The following is a 22,177-nucleotide window of genomic DNA, read 5'->3' as shown; positions in this document are numbered from 1 at the left end:
TATAACATGACCATGAATAATGAATATGCGTTGGGTAATTGATTATTGACGCATCTAATGGAGAATGTAGTGGCAAATAATTTCCTTCAATGTAAACATTTATGAAAATATAACTCATAAACATTGGAACTATAATTCATTTGTTCCAAATTCATCGCGCCCACGTAACTGATCATTACCTCAAATAAACATTCAGCAAATAGTAATAATGAATAAACGAAGAAGAAAAAAACCAGAATTATCATGGGAATAAATATACCAGTATTGAAATTTTATATTTACGACAGATGCGCGTATCGTCTACAAAAGACTCATCAGTGACACTCGAATACATTTTTTTTTTAAAAGCCAAATGAAGTACGAAGTTGAACATTGAGGGCCAAAAATATCTAAATATTTTGTAAAATACATGTAGCTAAGATTACTGATCAAGTAACAACTTTAATTGATTTTTCTACTGACACGTCTATGGAACACGTCAATTCCCCGTTAGAATAAAAAGCTTGTCAAATGAGACCAAAAGAAGAATGTCAACATCGATTGATATGCAACAAATACACTTATTAATCAAAGTCATTTTGCTATTTGCAATTAAATGTACAAAAAAAGTTTCCATTCAATAAAAAAAGTAAAAATGCAAATACAATTTCATCATAGTGATTTATTTGTCATTTAAAGGGGGTAAGGGGCAACAATGACTCTCCTCTTTTAATATTCTACCTTTTTTGCTGCAGGGTTAGGAGTCCACTGATTTATTGCTTCAATGGCTATTGAGTATATAATCCCTTAAGAAGATCCTGAATTTATCATTTCCTTGTCGTTTGGTTCCACTGAATGAAGTCGTCAAATGATTTTTTTTTCAACATGAGTGATGTTTTTAAACACGTAAAAATAAGAGAAAGGAGTAGGCACATGTTAAATTGTCCTCAAAGAAAGGCTGTTTTGATGATAGTAAAAAAAAAAATATTGAGAAAATAAATAAATTATAATGAAGTAAAAAGGGGGTTTAAACCCCAAACCTGGTATACTATACCGAGTTCAGGCATATAATGTTCATATATCTCTGTTGTAGTGGAACTTGGCAATAATGCATACAAGTATATTCGTTTTAGTCGTTGATACAAGTACATGCTGATAGGGGTAAATCATTAATTTCGGAAAATGAGTTTGATTCCAAGATTCGTACCTCTCGTTTCACGTGCACACGCTATTTTTCTTGGGTCTGCCCTTAAAACGTTTGTTTTTTAATCAATCACATTCTCTGTAATATTTAGGACATCATAATATTATGTTCCGATCATCAACTATCAAAATTTCCATTGCATACTCGCGTTAGCAATCTGACACCTCATCCGGATCTATTTCTGTATCACACGACACTCTTGTTGATACCGGTATTGAATGTTTGAGCATGCTCAAATAGGTATGTTTAAATATTTTTCCGGCTAGCCGGACAAATAGACATTGCGAAGAAACAATGTGCAACATAAAGATAGATATATGTATATAACTTGCCTAGTGGTTTTTTTGCCAGAATTCTTGCCGGATACCATGCCTTATCATCTTTAAAATAAGCCATTACTTCAGCACCGATTTTTATTATGTCCTACAACAGAAAATGAATGAGATTATTAAAACGATAGGTAAGTTTACGCGTACAGTATCTAAATTTTAGGGTCTGTAAAAAATAGGATGTGTAATCGCATTTGTAAAATCACTTTTCTACATGAACAGCAAAACTTCCAAATCCAATCTTTGTATCTATGAAGGGATTAAGTAAAGGTTTTAATTAATTTGATGTAACGAGATCCTTGTTTCAAAAAAGTACCAGTAACAAATATTTAAAATATAAAATAATACTTTTATTGCAACCCAAAACGTCACAACAGACTAAAAATAAAATGATCATTTGAATGAAATCAATGAACATGAATTTGACACCTAATGAGACTTTAATGCCTTTCGATTGAACATATAAAGAAGGGTTTTTGGTTTTTTATTGCTGTGCATGTACTGATTTTCTGTCATCGATGGATACACCATATCCTATGTGTATCTATTTAATAATTTTTGCTAACAATAAATGTAATTGTTCCCTTTTTGTACATCTTTGTAAGAATTTGTTTATAACAAACAGGTCGAATTTTCGTTTCCTCAATCGTAATATTCAGTTTACTAACACTTACCCGATCATCAGTAGAAGTTTTCTTTTCATCATAGAATCTTGAAAAATCCTGTTTATGTTAAAAAAAAAAACAAAAAAAAAAACACGTATAAATTTATTTAATTAAAATGGATAGAGATAAAACAAGTATGTATAATATTTTAAGTAAGTCTTTCTTTCAGAAGGATACTATGTTGAAAATTAATTTGGTTCAAATAATATAATCAGGGAAATGTCTTAACTTAGAAAACAACACTGTCAACATCACGTGTATTTTCATTTCCAATTTCTAAATATTCTTGCAGTTTAAAGTATAAAAAATAAGTAAATTCAACAGGAACTTCTGTTTAAGTTTTAGTTTGCGCATCTCTGATTGAAGGTAAGCAAGTCAATGGAAAATTAAATGTATGAGTATTGAAATTAGAAAAAGGACAATAGATACAAATGAATCGGACAATAAAAACAGTAAGTCGAAAAAAATAACACCATGACCAACAAGAATGTGTCTAAAGTAAACGGATGCTCCACTCTCATTATCATTTTCCATGTTCAATGGGCCGTGAAATTGGGTAAAAAATCTAATTTGGCCTTTAAAGTGAAAAAAGATCAACCAATAGGGAACATGTGTACTAAGTATCAAGTTGATTGTACTTTAACTTCATCAAAAACTACCTTGACCAAAAACTTTAACCTGAAACTCACACTTTTAATTTCTAAGTTCAATGGACCATGAAAATGGGATCAAAAGTCTAATTTGGTTTAAAAATAAGAAAGATCATATAGCATAAGGAACATGTGAACTAAGTTTCAAGTTGATTGTACTTTAACTTCATCAAAAACTACCTTGACCAAAAACTTTAACCTGAAACTCACTCTTTTAATTTTTATGTTCAGTGGACCATGAAAATGGGGTCAAAAGTCTAGTTTTGTTAAAAAAAAATAAGAAAGATCATATCATAAGGAACCGTGATTTGTACTAAGTTTCAAGTTGGACTTCAGCTTCATCCAAAACTACCTTGACCAAAAACTTTAACCTGGAACTCATACTTTTAATTTCTACTAGAACACACCCGTGATATCGCGGGTCTGTGACTGAATTAAAGAATATAACTATGCGTAAGCCTTATTTTAGTATTGGTATTGCCATCTGATAAAGTCATGCCGATTGTAAGATCCACAGTTTTCTCTGCTTTCAACATCTTTCTGTTTGAACCCGTCGACATGGAACTTATATCAATTATTGGTATTATTAATTTTATCTGGAAAACAAAAGGGCCTGAAAAGGAGTATTTTTTTTAATCAACAGCATTGTCCTTTATGAGTTATAAATAAAGTTGAATTCTTTGATTCGCTGTTTTACGTCATTCCGGCTAACAAATTGAAAACTGTACATGCTGTACCTATACGCCTTATTTTTTTAAGTCCAGATTTTTATTATTCGTATTGTCATCTTAGAAAGTCATACTGATTAAAATACTACAATCAAGAACAATTTGACAATGATTGCCTTTAGTAGTGTCAACCCTGTGATAACGAACCGTGTATATAGCAAAATCCTAAATACAGCGTTTGGTGGTGCGCCTGTCAGATGCGGAACGTACAAGTAAGGTAATAGGTAACAGGTGAATATACTATTGGTATTGGTATCGGATTCGACCCGAAACTGCTTAATTATTGGCAATATCAATTGTGTGGAAAACAAAAGGGTCTGGAGTTGTGTAATTTTTAATCAACAGCATTGTACTATATTAGTTATATATACAGTTGAATTCATTGATTCATCGTTTTTACGTGATGACGGCTGACAAATTGGACCGCGTTATTTTAGTATTATAGATGTTCAGTGGACAATAAAAATGGGGTCAAAAGTCTAATTTTGTTTTAAAATAAGAAAGATCATATCATAAGGAACATGTGTACTAAGTTTCAAGTTGATTGGACTCCAGCTTCATCAAAAACTACCTTGAACAAAAACTTTAACCTGAAGTGGGACGAACGGACGAACAGACGAACGTACAGACGGACGAACGTACAGACGAAAGGACGCACAGACCAGAAAACATAATGTTATCGTAGGTGGGGCATAAAAAGACGAAAAGACAAAAACAATTTAATAACCAACCACCTAGAAAACTAAAGATAAAGCAACACGAACACCGCAAAAAAGTAGATGTTTTTTTTGTTGAAAAGAGCCCAAGCCGTTCCTCTTTAACTAACGCATACCGTCTCTAAACTCCTGTTAAAAGTCGTTGTTGAAATAAATACAGTTAAGAAGACTTCACATCAATGTCTCTGTAATAAATAAACCAGGGGGTTAAATTTTGAAATAACGCCAAACGCGATTTTCGTCTACAAAAGACTCATCAGTAACGCTCGAATCCCAAAAAAAATTAAAGGTCAAATAAAGTACGAAGTTGAAGAGCACAGTGGACCAAAGTTCCTACAAGTTGTGCCAAATACAGCTAAGGTTATTTATTCCTGAGGTAGAAAACACCTTAGTATTTCAAAAAGTCAAAGTTTTGTTAACAGTTAATTTATAAATATGACTATATCAATGACAATTCATGTCAAAAAGAAGTGCTGACTACTCGGCTGGTGATTAAATTAGGTAATTACGCCAGACGCACGTTTCGTCTACATAAGACTCATTAGTGACGCTTAGATCAAAATAGTTATAAAGTCAAAAATAAACAACGTTGAAGAGCATTGAAGACCCAACCGTGTGCCAAATTCGGCTAAGGTAATCTATTTCTGGGATAAGAAAATCGTTAGTTTTAAAAAAAAAATCAAGATTTGTTTTAGAAAATCGTTGTAATATACATCAAATGATACTTAGGGATTATCAGAGAAAAAATAAGCGACAGAACGGTTGTTTTTATTACTGTTTTGATACAATTTAAACAAACCCACCAGCACCAGTCAGGACCAAATCACCAGCACAGAACGTTCTCTCGCAGGACAACCTTACCAACCCTAAGATTGCTCGTTTATAGTATAAACTTGTTTGAACCGGTCAAAGGTAAAACTTATTACTCTTTTAAAGTATTCGTACTAAACTGCGGTAACTTCTTTGGTTTAATGCAAGGAAGCGGACTGAACATCTGTTATTTTCTTCTCATGCAAATGATTTTGAAAATAAATCTATGGCTTAAATTTGGAAGGATTTTATTCAAAATTTTTAAATACACTTAAAGGGGCACTAGCTACGAGATACATAAAAATATATTAACGTTATGTAACTCGTAGCCAGTGCCCTTAAGTGTAATTAAAAATTTTGAATAAAATTTTGTTTTTGTTCAATCATTAATGAATGTAAAATAGTAGAATAATAATTTGCTTTTAGCAGCCAGTATGATTCAATTTTGTCAAAAAAATCCGAATTCATGTGAACTTCAATTTTATAATAAGAAAACCTCAGCTGGAGATGGATACCGCATGCATTGTGCACAGAGGTAAAAACGACGATAAACATAAATTTTAATATATAATATGAAACTAAACAGACCTAGAAAAATTTAAATGAACAAGTGTGGTATCGATTTATATCTTTATTTATGTTTATATCGCTTAAATGGCATTCGGAGGATTTCGAAGGTCAACTCAACAGTTAATTAGATGACGTCCAGAGTAAACTAAACATGAAACGAATGTATATTCGATGAATTGTTGAGTTTAGACTTTTGTAATTTGGATACATGTTTTACATTGTTTTAAATTATCTTTGAGAATTAGAGTCAATTCGATGAACATGAATCTAACATCGTTGTTAAGAGACAATTATTTTTCATAGTTAAATCTTTAAATTTCAAGATTTAAAAGTTTCCATTATAATTTGAATGATACTTAGTAAAATATTATTTAACCAAAAACCAAAAAAAAGTATGTGTGCAACATGTCAAGAAAAAATGCTTAAACAAGGCCGCCCGATCAAATGTAAGCGGTGTTTTATCTTCTACTATTTATTTCATCAATTTCTTACTATACAGAAGCATCGTGCACAATACAGTTTATAAGATAAGTTCAATATGAGAGGAACTTGCACCAATATGTTGATTATAATCTAATACGCCAGACGCGCGTTCCGTCTGCATAAGACTCATCAGTGACGTTCGAATCCCAAAAAGTTAATAAGTTTAAATAAAGTACGAAGTTGAAGAGCATTGAGAACCAAAGTTCCTAAAAGTTGTGGCAAATACAGCTAATGTTGTCTATTCCTGAGGTAGAAAAGCCTTAGTATTTAATTTTTTTTTATAATTTATAAATATGACTATATCAATGATAATTCATGTCAGCACAGAAGTGCTGACTACTTGGCTGGTGAAAGCCTCGGAGAATTAAAAATCCACCAGCAAACCGAATATGAATGTCAATAAAAATCAAATGTATGCAGGATTTGTTTGATCTCTTTCGAAACCAAAAAGCGAAAGCTGTTGTGCAACTGAATCGGAATTTGGATAGTTGTTTTTAGATTCACAGACCTACTCCTCAAAACGGCCAAGCTTTCATATGACCATATACTAAAAAGTATTTGAATTTTGAGTGCATGCAGAGCATGATTGTATTTCAAAAGAATTTCGAAAACGGTTTATATTTTTTCAAAGAACGGTCGGACCAGGGAAAGTCGGTTTAAGTTGTTGATCTAGCTCACATTGAATGAACAAGAGTACACACGCTGTAATGTCTTGCCTTCTATACTAACCTTTTCTGATTTCATGTTGATCATCTATAACAAGGCCAGATAGATAGACATGTAGATCTTACACACACTTCATACACAAGTTATTGGTGACCTTTTGATTATAGTATACTAGAAACAGGACAAACCGTTAATACTTAATATTGACAAAGGAACCATGAAAATGAGGTCAATCAAGGTTAGACGAATCCTGCCAGACAGACATGTACACCTTACAATCATTTCATGCATCAGATATAAAGTTGAACTTTATTGCTTCAAGTATTTTAGAAATAGACTACCACTATAAAGCTTGGTATTAACCGATGAGCCATGAACATGAGGTTAAGGTAAGATTATCCCTGCCAGATAGATATTTACAACTTTAAATCACTATATATTAGAGATGTCAAAAGATCTTAAATTTAATACTCGGATACTCGGTCATGATACTCGAGTACTCGCAAGTACTCGAATGAATCTTAAGTCTATTGAAAAGTTTAGGTTGTAGGTGGGATCTGGGACTATTATACTAATAGTACACTTTGGTGTCTTTATAAAGCAATCTTTAGAATCGCGAAAATGAGGTCCATTTCCATCAAAGGTTACATTATTTACCATTTATAACTATGGTTTGTTTTATGTTTATATTTGTAATTCTTCACTGTCTGTATTAAATGTTGTATTGGTGTTTGCTTGACCCATATGGGTGTATTTTGCAAATAAATTATTGTATAATAGTCTAAGGTGGAATGCAGTGTTTTTGTAACTAACTTTTATAAAAAAAATATTAACAAAAGACAAACGTACTAGTCTACAAACACAGCTTGGTCCATTGTTTTTTTTTTGTGTGTCAATTGATCAATGAATTACCGACCACCGTGTCTTCAAGTAACATATCATACTAGTAATAGCAATTAGTGTTTGTGTACGTGTTCATGAATCAAATTCTAATAAAATCAAAAATATTTGCATATAAAGTTTGATAGAGTGAACAATTTATTTTCCGGAGGAGTTGGTACTTTGTATAATACGACTTGTCCATTAATTTGTCACAACAATATTGGATTTCAAACTTGTGCTCAGACTTACTTTTCTGGGGTTCTTTTGCAATGTCGTTTGTCTTTTTTTCTTTTAATTTTAGCCATTTCGTTGCCTTTATTTTCGACTTTTGGGTTTGAATATCGCTCTCATACTTTTGCCTATCTTTAAATTCTAAATTAAACAATGTTGGTGCCTTTTATAGCTTGTTGTTTGCTGTGAACCAAAGCTTCGTGTTGAAGGTCGTACCTTGACCTATAATGGTTTACTTTTATAAATTGTTATTTGGATGGAGAGTTGTCGCATTGGCACTCATACCACGTCTTCCTATATCTATAGATAAGTTTCAAATACAGAGTAATTAAATTAATTTAGATGTACATCTCATACAAAACACGTTTACATAGAATTCATGATTAACAAACAAAGGTAAGTGTTTACGGCTTGTGCTAAGCTAATTATTAATCCATGAAAGTGTTGATCCGTGTACAAACACCGTTAAAAATGTCTCTTATCAGTTACATGTAAGTAGGCTTTACCGTAGGTCACTTTGATATTGGTTTTGTTTAAAAATATGAGCTGGTAAACAAATCAGACGAAAGACTATTTGACTTTTTATTTTTGTTATAAGATGAAGTAGTGCACATGAATACATTCCCTTGGAAGGAATGGAGTTGCTGGTACTACTATAGCACATAGTATCCTCAGGATAAATATTTATGTTGTTAACTGAATTTTTTAGTATTATGAAGGGGATATTTCAACGAAACTATAAAGAGTGAACATGTGAAGAAAAATATCTAAAGATGTATAACACGCAAACGAGTATCCGAGTACTAAAACTATTCGAGTATTCGGCCTTCCGAGCGAGTACCCGAGTACTCGAGTACTCGTTGCCATCCCTACTATATATCCCTAATATAGTTGAACTATCGCTTATAGTATCTTTGAAGAGGATATAACAACTGCAAACAAACAAAACATTGACCAGAAAAACACCTGATAATCAAACATAGTTTACCTAATGCTTAACGTTCAATGAAAACAGACCAAAACGCAAAAACCAATGAGCCATGAAAAAATGAATACAAAGTCAAATAGAACTTCCAAACCAATGTGTACATATCACAACCATTCCATATACTAAACATTATTGACTTATTGCTTTATATTATTAGTAACAAACCATAACATAAAAACGATAAGTTGGCATATTTGCATTTTTAAAGAAAAAAAAGAAGTTATAAAAGTATATACGTATCAACCTGAGAAAATTTCTCTATTTGCATGCCATAACTTTTTTCGTATTTAAATTTGAAGGACAACGTATGAATCAAAGAGCTGATGGATCTGCGTGGAAGAAGATAAGGAAAGGATAACATGAATTATAATAAAAGCAAACCCCAACAACCCGATTTTCTGTCGAAGATGGTTATTTACTTTATGTATTCCTGCTTCTTTTATCAATGATGAGTGTGAAGTGTGTTAAAAGTGGGGTTGAACACTAAGATCAATCATGAGTTGGTATCGTTGTTCACAGTTACTTTATTTGTTTCATCGTTTTAAACATTTTGAAAAACTGCAGATATATCCAATGCAGATTTGGAAAGCTGGCAGGTCCCATTCGAAAGTAAAATATTATCAGTAATAAGACCAAACTTAATCGCGAACTGTTATAGTTCTTAGATTTGAAACGATTCAAAATCCTTCATAAACTTATTTTTTTATGTTTATTCTTATACTGTTAAACAGTTGTTAATGTTTTGAGCACTTTATAATATTTTAAACCCAATCATTTTCTGCCTTTTCTTGTTCCATTTCGGGAACCTGTGATAATTCTATTACAAATATCATTTAATTGTGTCATACATGTACAGATGGTAGTTTTTTTTGTCATAGTGCATGCTTTTAGCGTTGTTTGTTCTAGTCTAGCTATATAACTATGAGTTCGACGATTATAATGTGAATTTTCATTCGTAATGAAATTCGCTTTGAACAACATCTGATGGCACTTTACTATTATATAATGATCGTTGGTTATTGGAATACGTTTTGAAGGAGGAGGTATTAAAAGGGGTTCTCGAAAATGCACACAGGAAACTGATGTTCAAAAGTTGTCGTTTGTTGATGTGATTCATAAGTGTTACTCGTTTTTTATTTAGATAAGACCGTTGGTTTTCCCGTTTGAATGGTTTTATTTAGCTGTATTTAGCAAAACATTTAGGAATTTTGGTTCTCATTGCTATTCAACTTCGTATTTTATTTGGCCCTTTTATTTTTTTTTTTTGATTCGAGTGTCACTGATGAGTCTTCTGTAGCGCCTGGTATCTATGATGAGTGTATTTACACTCGTCATTTTTGGGGCCTTTTATAGCTTATTTTGTTTGTGTTAGCCAAGGCTCTGTGTTGAAGACCGCACTTTGACTTATAATGATTTTTCTTTTACAAATTGTGACTTGGATGGAGAGTGGTCTTATTGACACTCATACCATATCTTCTAATATATATACAATCAAAATAAACCTTTTCAAGCCTCTCACTATTGCTTTTATTTGATTGATACATGAACTAGTTGAGGCACTTAAGATGTCGACATGAAGTCATAAACATTATTGGAAATTACGAATTTGACATCAAATAGCCTTTCACGCATTGTTTGCTGTCAAAATATATAGATTAAAACTGACGTGGAAAGGTAACATACGGCCAGCGAAAGCTCTTTTTTGAGAGCCCAGGTGGTCGTGTGGTCTAGCGGGACGGCTGCAGTGCAGGCGATTTTGTGTCATGATATCCCAGTAGCATGGGTTCGAATCCCGGCGAGGGAAGAACAAAAAATTGCGAAAGCAAATACAAATCTAACACTGTTGGGTTGATGTTTAGACGAGTTGTATATACATAATGTACACAGCCATGTATTAACATCATTGATGGTGATCCGACGGATAAATCTGTTGTAGAGTTGGCACTGACTCAGACGTACTTATATATATATATATTAGGTTGATTTTCTAGGCACTTTATATATATTTATCTCCCGAATTTGATTAAAAAATAACAATACCTGCAACTTTCTGGTGCGTAGTGGACTGATACTGGAAAGTATGGTCGTTGATTTTGATAATTTATCACTTGCTCTACATTTGAAAGAAATACAGAGAACATATAATTAAGTCTAGTCTTGGTAAAATCCATTTGACGTGGCTCGGTACTTATACATCCCGTCATTGTACTATTGTGCTTATAATGGTAAATTTTTGTATTCTTGTCTTTCATTATTGCTAATGTGCTTTGTCTATGCCTTTTTGTGGGTATTTTTGCTGGCATGTGAGTTTGTTTTACAGTGATTCAAGTTATAGCACATTGTTGACTATTACATTTCATTACAACCTATTATGTCTGTTTGGTTTTTTCACACATCGTTGTCTATAAAAAGGAAACATATCGTATAATCGTCATGTTTTTTTTCTCTCTGTCTGTTATGATTGTGAAAATACGGCAGCTCATATATTACAGTGTTTCAAAGCCGTAGTTTACCGATTGTCACCTTATAGTAAACAATAGAAGCATGGTTATTGGGCACGTGTATAACATATCCAATTAGATAAAAGATTATTTCAGTGACAGAGATCCATGCTCATTACGATCAACGGAATTTTACGAGAAGGGTAAGGGTAATGTCCCTTGCATACGTAAAAATATGTCGGCGTATTGCTTCCTGAAAGCAAGCAATTAATAAAAAGTAAACTTCTTCTAAATATGGACAAAGGGCAAGGTATGATAAGCTATTGCAACTGGCCCCCCATTTTCCCCCAAATTGAAATGAGTATAACCTGTTCAACATAACATTATTTTAAAAGCGCATTATCAAATCTTTCAAAAAATCAAAAGAACTGTCATGATTATGTGTGTTAAAATGATTAAATGCCTCGCTCTATTCCTCTTATTTCGTGAATTTAAACAAAATTGTGATTTTTGTGACCCTTCCAGCACAATTTTAACTATGAGCGGACGCGAGTACCACGACGATATTTGTGTGTGTTGTTTGTTTGACGTATATATATGATTAACTGTTTTCAATATAATCGTGGTACTCGCGTCCGCTCATCGTTAAAAAATAACATTTCCTCCCAAAAAAATATGCCTGTTTTGACGGATGATAAAAGTATACAAACCAAGGACCGGAAATGGACTATCATTTCCGAATCTGCATTCTTAAAGCTGAACCTTCGATGTTGGAAACAAAATTAATTTTTACCGACGAAATGGGATAGGAATAGTTTGTGTGTTTAGTTGTCAGTATTCCTTCATGGTTTTATTTAAGAAAATGGTTAAATATTATGAACGGAGGATATATAAATAACTTTTTTCAAAGGTTTCAAGTAAAACGAGTATCGCCGGTATTCTTTCTTGTGCATTCTTTTATCCCCCTTTCACATTAAATGTCAAAGTTTGTGGGAAAAGGACTGTTTGTTATTCCTGTTAATCAATGTTCAAGCTATGTTTGATTAGAAATGAAGTTCCGAAACATTTACTCAGCCGGCCGCCTCCCCCCTCAAAAGACAAATGACAAAAACAACCACATGTCGAATATTCAGATCATCTTCAGAGAGAGACAGTATAAATTTATCTGAAGTAAATTGAGATTTATAGATTTAATCGAAGTTCATGTACAGTTCTTTAGAAAACAAAGAGTGGAAACAGTGTATACGTATTAGAATATTATAGTGCAAAACAAAACTCCAAAAATATTCACGATATTGCGATAAGACGTGTCACGGTACTTGTCTATCTCAAATTCATGTATTTGGTTTTGATGTTATATTTGTTATTCTCGTGGGATTTTGTCTGATGCTTGGTCCGTTTCTGTGTGTGTTACATTTAAGTGTTGTGTCGTTGTTCTCTTCTTATATTTAATGCGTTTCCCTCGGTTTTGGTTTGTTACCCCGATTTTGTTTTTTGTCCATGGATTTATGAGTTTGAACAGCGGTATACTACTGTTGCCTTTATATACCGCTAACCTATTACGCCACGGATGCGTAGCGTGACATACTCGCCAGAATTAAAACAAAAAATAATTTATCAAGTTAAGCAGTTAGTCGAAATACTGTGTTAATTTGAATACGAAAATGTATTTTTCGAATTGACAAATTATCTGCGTTTTGTAAGAAAATAGCGGCCAGCCCATTTCGTTAAAAACTTTTTTTAAACATTCTTTTTTTATAGATTATAGCGTTGGTTGTCCCGTTTTAATGGTTTAACACTATAGTAATTTTTGGGGGCCTTTTATAGCTTGATCGGTGTGAGCCAGGACACCATGTTGAAGACCTTATGTTGACTGTGATATGTTTTTTCTTTTACAAATTGTGACATGGATGGAGTTTTTCAGAAAAAAAGTATATGTACATAAGTTTAATAATGAAAAACATGATATAAAAAAGATATTCATATTGTTTTTAATTTTAAGTTTCATATGACTTTAATGATGACATTATACATAACATACATGTATATGAAGGTCGAGACTGAGCACGGAACGGTTACATTTTAGACAAAAACATCTGAAAGCGACGTTTTATGGCATATTCAATAGATATTTCATATTCAAGCTTGAATTTGAACCGGGCTGAAGTACGTTCACTATTCACTTTTCACTATTCAAAATTCATGAACAGTGAACTGTGTTTTTTTGCACTATTCACTATTCAAGTTTATGAAAATTGAATAGCTTTAAAATTTAATCCTGGTATCTATGATGAGTTTATTTAATATTTTCTGGTATAAAAAATGAGACAAATCTCCGCAAAAGACTAAATGACACAGAAATTGACAACTATTGGTCATTGTACGGCCTTCAACTACAAGCAAAGCTGATACTGCATATACAGCTAAAGTCGCCGAATACTAATGGCCTAATTAATGTACCAAACAAATGAACGAAAAATAATTGAGTATGTAACACATCAAAAAAACGGCAACCACTGAATTAGAGGCTCCTGACTTGGGACAGACACATACATCCAGAATGTGGCAGAGTAAAACATGTTAGCGGGATCCCAACCCTCCCCAAACATGGGACAATGGCGAAACAGTACAACATAAGAACAAACTATAAAATCGGTTATGAAAGGCTTAACTCATCGGATGAATACAAAGTGAAATACATATTACAAAAACATAGATTGAACGTGGTCGGGTATACTTGTACATCCAAAAAACAAAAAGACAATAAGTACAGATCTGAGACTGAATCTGAATTGGTAACCTTTTAAAATAAGTCTATTCAAAGGATCGATAAGTTGGTCTGTTTTGTAATAATTTTTTAGAATTCGATACATGAATTCAAATTCTATCAGCTTCAAATGTTGAGGGCTTTTAAGTAATGAGGTATGCAGATACAGGATGTATTTGAGCCCTGCCTCTTTTATCTAACTTTTTTTTTAAATTTTGACGTAAAATTGCACCTGATCATTATCAATTGTATCTAAAATCCACTTCGGTCAAAGGTGCATATATTTTATGGTAATATTCTTTACAAAGCACAAACATGTCAGTATTCACCTCAAAAGCTAACAACACCTTTAAACAGACTTATTAAGAAGGGATATAGTTACGATACTGTTCATGTCAGGTCTTCAAAGATTGCATATTTTGCTTAAATATTGGTTCACTTATGGGGTCTTTGCATCGGAATCAAACACAATTATTCTAAAAACAGTTGTTGGCATGACACGGGTTATGTTCTTCTCACATATTTTATTATGATATAATACTAAACCCATAACCGGAAGGATTGTGCTTGATATTCATATGATGAAAACATAATCTTTCAATCAGTTTAATTGAGGTCTTGAGCTACTGGCATGTCTGTAACTGCTAGTAATTCTATGTTAATTTAAATATTATTGTCATTTTGTTTAGTTTCTTTTGTTACCTATTCTGACATTGACTTGGACTTATCTGAGTTTTACTGTGTGTGTGTGTTTTCTACATTGGCTAGAGGTATAGGGGAGGGTTGTGATCTAAAAAAATATGTTAAACCTCGTTGCACTTTTTGCGCCTGTCCCAAGTCAGGAGCCTCTGGCATTTTTTTTTGTCTTGCATGGTTTTTAATTTTAGTTTCTTGTGTATAATTTGGAATTTAGTATGACGTCCATTATCACTGAACTAGTATATATATATTTGTTTAGAGGCCAGCTGAAGGACTTCTCCGGGAGCGGGAGTTTCTCGCTACATTGAAGACCCATTGGTTGCCTTCGGCTGTTGTCTGCTCTACGGTCGGGTTGTTGTCTCTTTGACAATAATAATAATAATTTTATAATACATTTTCTGCATATCTTCAAGCTTACGGTACAGTTGTCGCACTTAAGTTGTTACATATATCGAGGGATTGGAGTTTAACTTTTATTCATAAAGCATTAAAGTGAGCATTCGTTTCCACCAGCATTACAATTTCAGGATGTTCACACCAAATGAAATTTAGTCCGGCCGATTGGTGAAAAAATTGCTCAAATGATGAGGAAAGCACCAAATTTTGCATGATGGTACTTTTTTATGTACTGAGCAATATTAGCTATGGACCCACTCTCAAAATTCAATATGACGGCTTTTTTCAAGATGGCCGACATGCGTCCTAAAAAAAATCCAGTATTGCACAAACCACAGTGTATTTGATGCTGGAAGCACATAATTTAACATATTTGAACTACTTGGAGTTCTAAGCAAAATTTTGTATTGATCTATCTTTGAAATTCAAAATGGCGGCTATTTTCAAAATGGCCGCCTTGAAAAATAGGCAAATATTCCTTTTTGAGTTTTTGCTTTTTTTGTAGGTAAAAAGGCATTACATTAGTTTTAAATCATTTCAGTTATGGTAAAATTGTATCAAAAGACTTATTTTTTTCTAATTTTAGACCTGTCGTGACTTATTGTTGCTGGTAGTATAAGCCTAATAGAAGATTTAAAATGACAAAAGAGTAAAATTTCTAAATCCAGATTCACAATCATCTTCGTCTGAAGCAATGAAAGAACTTAATTGGGAAGAATGTATTTTTTGTCAGGAAAAGACTTCTGAATCTTTACAATGTCCAGCAAACAACAGGAGATCTGATATCGAAGTTGGAGCTGGATATAGGACACTGGAGTCTATGTTAAATCGATGTCAAAGTATTAACTGGTTTCCAACACAAATCATGCTTAATCAATTCATTTATGAAAAAAAGTATAGCATTTAAGTTACAGCAAATGGAAACCATATGGCACAAGACATGCAGAAACAAGTATACAGAAATGAAGATGGAAAGGCATGAGAATATAAAGAGGAAACTTGAATCTGGCAGTGAAGAAACTTCAGGAAAGATAACTCGTCAAAGTATTGGTTGCTCAACTGTGACAATGACACATGATGGTTTTTTTCTGTGGAGAATCCTCAGGAGAACTTCACAAAGTTGCAACATTTGGTATTGACAGCAACGTTAGGAAATATGCTCTTGAAGTGCAAGACACAATACTTTTAGCGAAATTGAGTGCAGGAGACATGATTTCACAGGAAGCCATGTACCACAAAAGATGTTACTCTAATATTTTTAACAAAGCAAAGCCGCAAAAAATATGCGATGCGGAGGAAGATAATCAATTTCATGGCATCGTTCTTGCTGAACTTGTGGCATATATAGAGGATTCAAGAATGGACACATAAGTAGCTACTATATTCAGATTAGCAGACCTTTTGAATATGTACACTAATCGATTAGAATAATTTGGTATTGACACAAGTAAAAGACTGAATTCAACCCACTTGAAAGACAGAATTCTTGCAGCCATACCAGACTTAGAAGCTCATAAGCAAGGAAGAGATGTTCTGCTAATTTTCAATGAAGACATTGGTTAAGCTATTAAACAGGCACTTGTAAGTAAATATGACGATCAATAATTCTTTCAAAGGCTGCAAAAATTGTTCGAAAAGACATGATGGAAACAAACACTTCCTTCAAAGGATTTTTCGAAACTGACTGTTAGAAAAAATCAGTTCCACAATCACTACAAACACTAATAGGAATGATTCTAGGAGGTTCAAATATAGAAACACAGTCAGGTAATTTCATAGAAGCCCAGTGTACTCTAAATATTGCACAATTGCTCCAATTTAATTTTTCTGTTCGAAGAAGAAAGGAATCTAGCATGCAGTCATCACATTCAACTGACCGGAAACCACCCATACCAACGTATCTAGGCCTACTTATACATGCTGAGACAAGGAAAAGGGGACTTGTTGACAAACTGTACGATCTTGGTTTATCAATTTCATATGACAGAATTATGCAGTTATCAACAGCACTTGGAAATTCGATCTGTGAATCATTTAATACTGAAAACGTTGTTTGCCTTGCAAAACTCAAAAACGGTTTATTCACTTCAGCAGCTATTGATAATATAGACCATAATCCAAGTTCAACAACTGCACAAGGATCTTTACATGGTACAGATATGTCGTTATTCCAACATCCGGTAAAAGACGGTGATGGCTTTGAAAGAGTGATTCCACCAATTGCTTTATCCGCTGCGAGATATGAACATTTGAAACTATTGTCTGAGTCCTACACTGTCATTCCACCAGTTGTGCTACCAAAAGAAAAAATCAGAGATACCTTTATTGAATGGATCCTTGGTTGCTGATGGTACCTCCATTTCCAGTGCCTTGAATTTGGAGTATAGGTATTTCTGAATAACCATAGCTTCTTTCTTTGCACGAAAGATCAAAGCAAAGGACCAGATTTAAGACATCATGAACAGGTAAAAAGTAGACAAGAAACATTTTCAAGGCAGATGAAAGCGTTCTGCTCAGTTCTAGAAGAGATGGGAAATCCTCTCATGAAACAAAGTGATGATTTGTTAATTCTCGACACACGTGACATTGTAGACCCAAGAGTAGCCGAGACAGTCAGAAAAGTAGAAGAAATTGGAAAAGAGCAATTCAACAAGTTCGTCACAGAACGACTACACAGTAATACACAGTCCATTTACGAACCAATCAAGCAAAACAAGCTGTTTATGTTCAGTGGCCAACAACCGAAGAAAGATTAAAAAAAGAAACAACAGATATCATCTTTCAAACAAAATTGCTCTCTCTTTTCACAGTTATATGTTTCCTGTCAAGTTCGAAATGGTGACCTGGTGGAATTCTTTCGACACGAAAATCAGGCGTATCCCCCGTCCTTCTCATCGTTTGGTGAATTACGTCATGAGTCGAAATCTGATCTTCTTGTACAACTTGAGAGAATCACCGAGTCAGTGCATGAAGCTCCAAGAGTTGACGCTTTAGTGATAGATGATGCAGCTTTAATTAACATGCTGAAGCCTCGAGGATCTAAAACATTTGAAAGCTATTGTAAAGACATTGTTGTACCATATATTCGAGGTCAACTGCTCTCTGTCAGACGAATCGATATGGTATGGGATGAGTATATTCAGGACAGTTTAAAGGCATCTGAAAGATCCAGACGAGGGAAATTATTAGGAGAGTTTTGCCTGATTCTAAAGTACCTGGAATTTGGGAAGCTTTTCTACGAGTTGATGAAAACAAAAAAGAAATGTTCGCATATATATCGGAACAGTTGGTATCCAGGAACATTGTGTTTGATGAGGAGAAGCAGATAGTCAATACGAAAGGAAGTAATGTGAACTGTAGGAAAAAGAAAGATGTGAGTAAAATAGCGCCATGCACACAGGAGGAAGCAGATACTCGCATGATGCTACATGTAAATGACGCAGTGGCGGATTGGCACAAGTGCGTGATGATTCGTACTGTTGATACCGATGTTGTGGTCATAGCCATATCTGTATTACAAAATATAGAATCAATACGTGAGTTATGGATAGCATTCGGCGCTGGCAAGAACTTAAGGTACCTGTCTATTCACGACATTGCTGCTCTTGGTCCAGAGAAGTCACACGGCCTTTTATTTTTTCATGCATTTACAGGATGTGGCCAAGTTTCTTCATTTGCAAACAAGGGGGGAAAAGTGCATGGGACACTTGGACAAGTTATGATGAAATTACAGGAACTTTTGACCTGTTGAGCAATCAGGAATTATCATGTGATGTTTTGTCGGACCTCATGGGAGATATTGAGCGCTTTGTCATACTAACGTACGATAAAACAAGTGAAAGTTTGAAGGTGAACGAAGCTAGAAAAGATCTGTTTACAAGAAAGGGGAGAGCAATTGACAACATTCCACCAACAGAAGCAGCCCTACTGGAACACTCAAAAAGGGCATGTAATATGGCAAGCCAGTGTTGGGATAGGTGTCTTGAACCTTCTCCTTCATTTACTGATCCTGGAGCATGGGGATGGGAAAGGAACAAATCTAAAATGTGGAAACCATTCTGGACGTCATTACAGGAAGCATCTGCATGTTGTAATGAGCTGATCAAATGCGGTTGTAAGAATGGTTGCAGAGGAAGGTGCAAATGTGTGAAGCCTATGCTTTCCTGTACCGCCCTGTGTAAATGTGGTGGAGAGTGTGACCGGGACTAAGACTCACTTGAGCTCATTTCAAACCCTTAAAACTGAAAGTTATTCAAGAACAATAACAATTACATGTAAAATATAAATAAAATTTAGATTGTCAGTATTTGTTTTTGTATATGCAGCCATACTTATAAATTTATGCGTTCTAAAAAAAAGCAAACTATGTTATTCATGTTTTAAAACTAATTAATAATAGATTCTAGAAAATGAGGACCATTTTTAAAGAATCTTTACTTTAATTTCCGAAATTATATAAGATATCTTGCGGATAATTTTAATATTCATCACGTTTTCCGCCATCTTGAAAACGGCAGCCATATTAGATTTTTCTGAGTGGGTCCATAGCCAAAATCAAAGTATATACAGCAAAGAACTACTGTACAAAGTTTCATATTTTCCTCATCAAGCGAACAATTCTGCTCTATTTCTGCACCTATCGGCCGGACTAATTCAGCGGCGCGCTGAACGGGACATCTTGTGACAGGGGAGGGCAAAATAATTATTATGTCTCAAAGTGCCAATAATTCTTTTCTGAATCTTATTTTCCAATATAATATAGTTTAACATATTTAAGCATAAAGTAACAATAGAAAAATATGAAAACTATAAAAAGTAATACATCAGGTAACAAAAGTTTCGTATAAAATACTAGGGGTGTTTTTCTAAAAAAAATCTAATATTAATAGCACTAAAAAATAGGAGATCTGTGTTATGGAGCGTCAAAATACAGAATAATTGCAGGTATATCCTATACACAATAGGAAAGCTTATATAATGAGGAACAAAAGCTACATAGTGAATATAGTGCACAGATGCGGTTTAAGGGATAAGGAGCGCCCGAATGTCAAAAACGGCCGATTTGAAGAAAAAAATCTTCCCCAAGGACGCTACGATCAAGTTTTGGACCCTTCAATCCCCTAATTACAGGTATATCCTATACACCATAGGAAAGCTAATAAAATGAGGAACAAAAGCTGTATAGTGCACAGATGCGGTTTAAGGGATAAGGAGCGCCCGAATATCAAAAACGGCATCTTTGAAGAAAAAAAGCTTCCCAAAGGACGCTACGATCGAATTTTGGACCCTTCAATCTTCTAATTACAAGTATATCCTATACACCATAGTAAAGCTAATAAAATGAGGAACAAAAGCTATATAGTGAATATAGTGCACATATGCTGTTTAAGGGAAAAGGAGCGCCCGAATGTCAAAAACGGCCGATTTGTAGAAAAAAATCTTCCCCAAGGACGCTACGATCAAATTTTGGACCCTTGAATCCCCAAATTACAGGTATATCCCAACATCATAGGAAAGCTAATAAAATGAGGAACAAAAGCTATATAATGAATATAGTGCACAGATGCGGTTTAAGATGGTATGGGTGTCTTCGCCATCTTGGATTGTACAAAACAGAGAATCTAAGGTCCGTATTTTCTATCAAATTAGCAAAATTTGATGCAGGAATGCAGATATTTAATGTGAATTTTCATTTATAAGAACCAATTTATAAAAACATAACTTATAAATATTAATATTGTTACAAGTGTTGATTATTTTTGGTTGTTTTTAAATATTTTCAAATTGGCAATTTTAAGGGGTGATAACTCCAAAACAGTGCATTTTCTGAAGGACTATACATGGAATTTTCCTATTTTGTCTTTTAGCCGGAAAAAACGTACGGTGACTCTATCTTTTCTTTTGATATTCTCAAAGCATTGTCTGAAAGTTATCTTTTCCTAAAGTATTTAACAATTCTATCATTTTGTTTAATTTCTATTCACAAAATTGTGTTTTTTCCTGTATAATTCATACGAAATTCGTCATTTTGTCACAACCTGTAGCTGGAAAAAAAGCACGGTGACCTATCATTTTTATAATATTTTTGAATATGTATCAAAATATACTACATTTTGGCAAAGTATGAACAAATTCTATCATTTTTCTTTTAGACTCCCATAGTGAATATAGTGCACAGATTCGGTTTAAGGGATAAGGAGCGCCCGAATGTCAAAAACCGCCGTTTTGAAGAAAAAAAAAAATCATTAAGGACGCTACGATCGAATTTTGGACCCTTGAATCCCCTAATTAAAGGAACATCCCATACACCATAGGAATGCTAATATAATGAGGAACAAAAGCTATATAGTGAATATATTGCACAGATGCGGTTTAAGGGACAAGGAGCGCCCGAATGTCAAAAACGGCATCTTTGAAGAAAAAAAAGCTTCCCCAAGGACGCTACGATCGAATTTTGGACCCTTCAATCCCCTAATTACAAGTATATCCTATACACCAAAGGGACAGCTAATAAAATGAGGAACAAAAGCTCTATAGTGAATATAGTGCACAGATTCGGTTTAAGGGATAAGGAGCGCCCGAATGTCAAAAACCGCCGATTTGAAGAAAAAAAAAATCATTAAGGACGCTACGATCGAATTTTGGACCCTTGAATCCCCTAATTAAAGGTATATCCTATACACCATAGGTAAGCTAATAAAATGAGGAATGAAAGCTATATAGTGAATAAAGTGCACAAATGCGGTTTAAGGGATTAGGAGCCACGAAATTTTTCTTCAAATCGGCCGTTTTTGGTATTCGGGCGCTCCAATACCCTTAAATCGGATCTGTGCACTATATTCACTATATAGGTTTTGTTCCCCCTTCTATTACCTTTCTTATGATATATAGGATATACCTGTAATTAGAGGATTCAAGGGTTCAAAATTCGATCGTAACGTTCTAGGGAAAGCATTTTTTCTTCAAATCGGCC

The 22,177-nt window shown here is 33.9% G+C and overlaps 1 long non-coding RNA gene across 1 annotated transcript; it reads right to left on the bottom strand.

Moving 5' to 3' along the window:
* Positions 1-1,530: 1,530 nt before the first annotated feature.
* On the bottom strand, positions 1,531-11,014 carry LOC134682170 (uncharacterized). The gene is made up of 3 exons (XR_010100813.1): positions 10,942-11,014; positions 2,187-2,234; positions 1,531-1,606 (listed from the first exon to the last, which is right to left on the bottom strand). It is a non-coding gene; the product is annotated as an uncharacterized LOC134682170 (long non-coding RNA).
* Between the last annotated feature and the right edge of the window lie 11,163 nt (positions 11,015-22,177).

The sequence above is a fragment of the Mytilus trossulus genome, chromosome 8, assembly GCF_036588685.1.
Source record: "Mytilus trossulus isolate FHL-02 chromosome 8, PNRI_Mtr1.1.1.hap1, whole genome shotgun sequence".
NCBI lineage: Eukaryota > Metazoa > Mollusca > Bivalvia > Mytilida > Mytilidae > Mytilus > Mytilus trossulus.
This window is presented reverse-complemented; position numbering and strand designations above follow the sequence as displayed.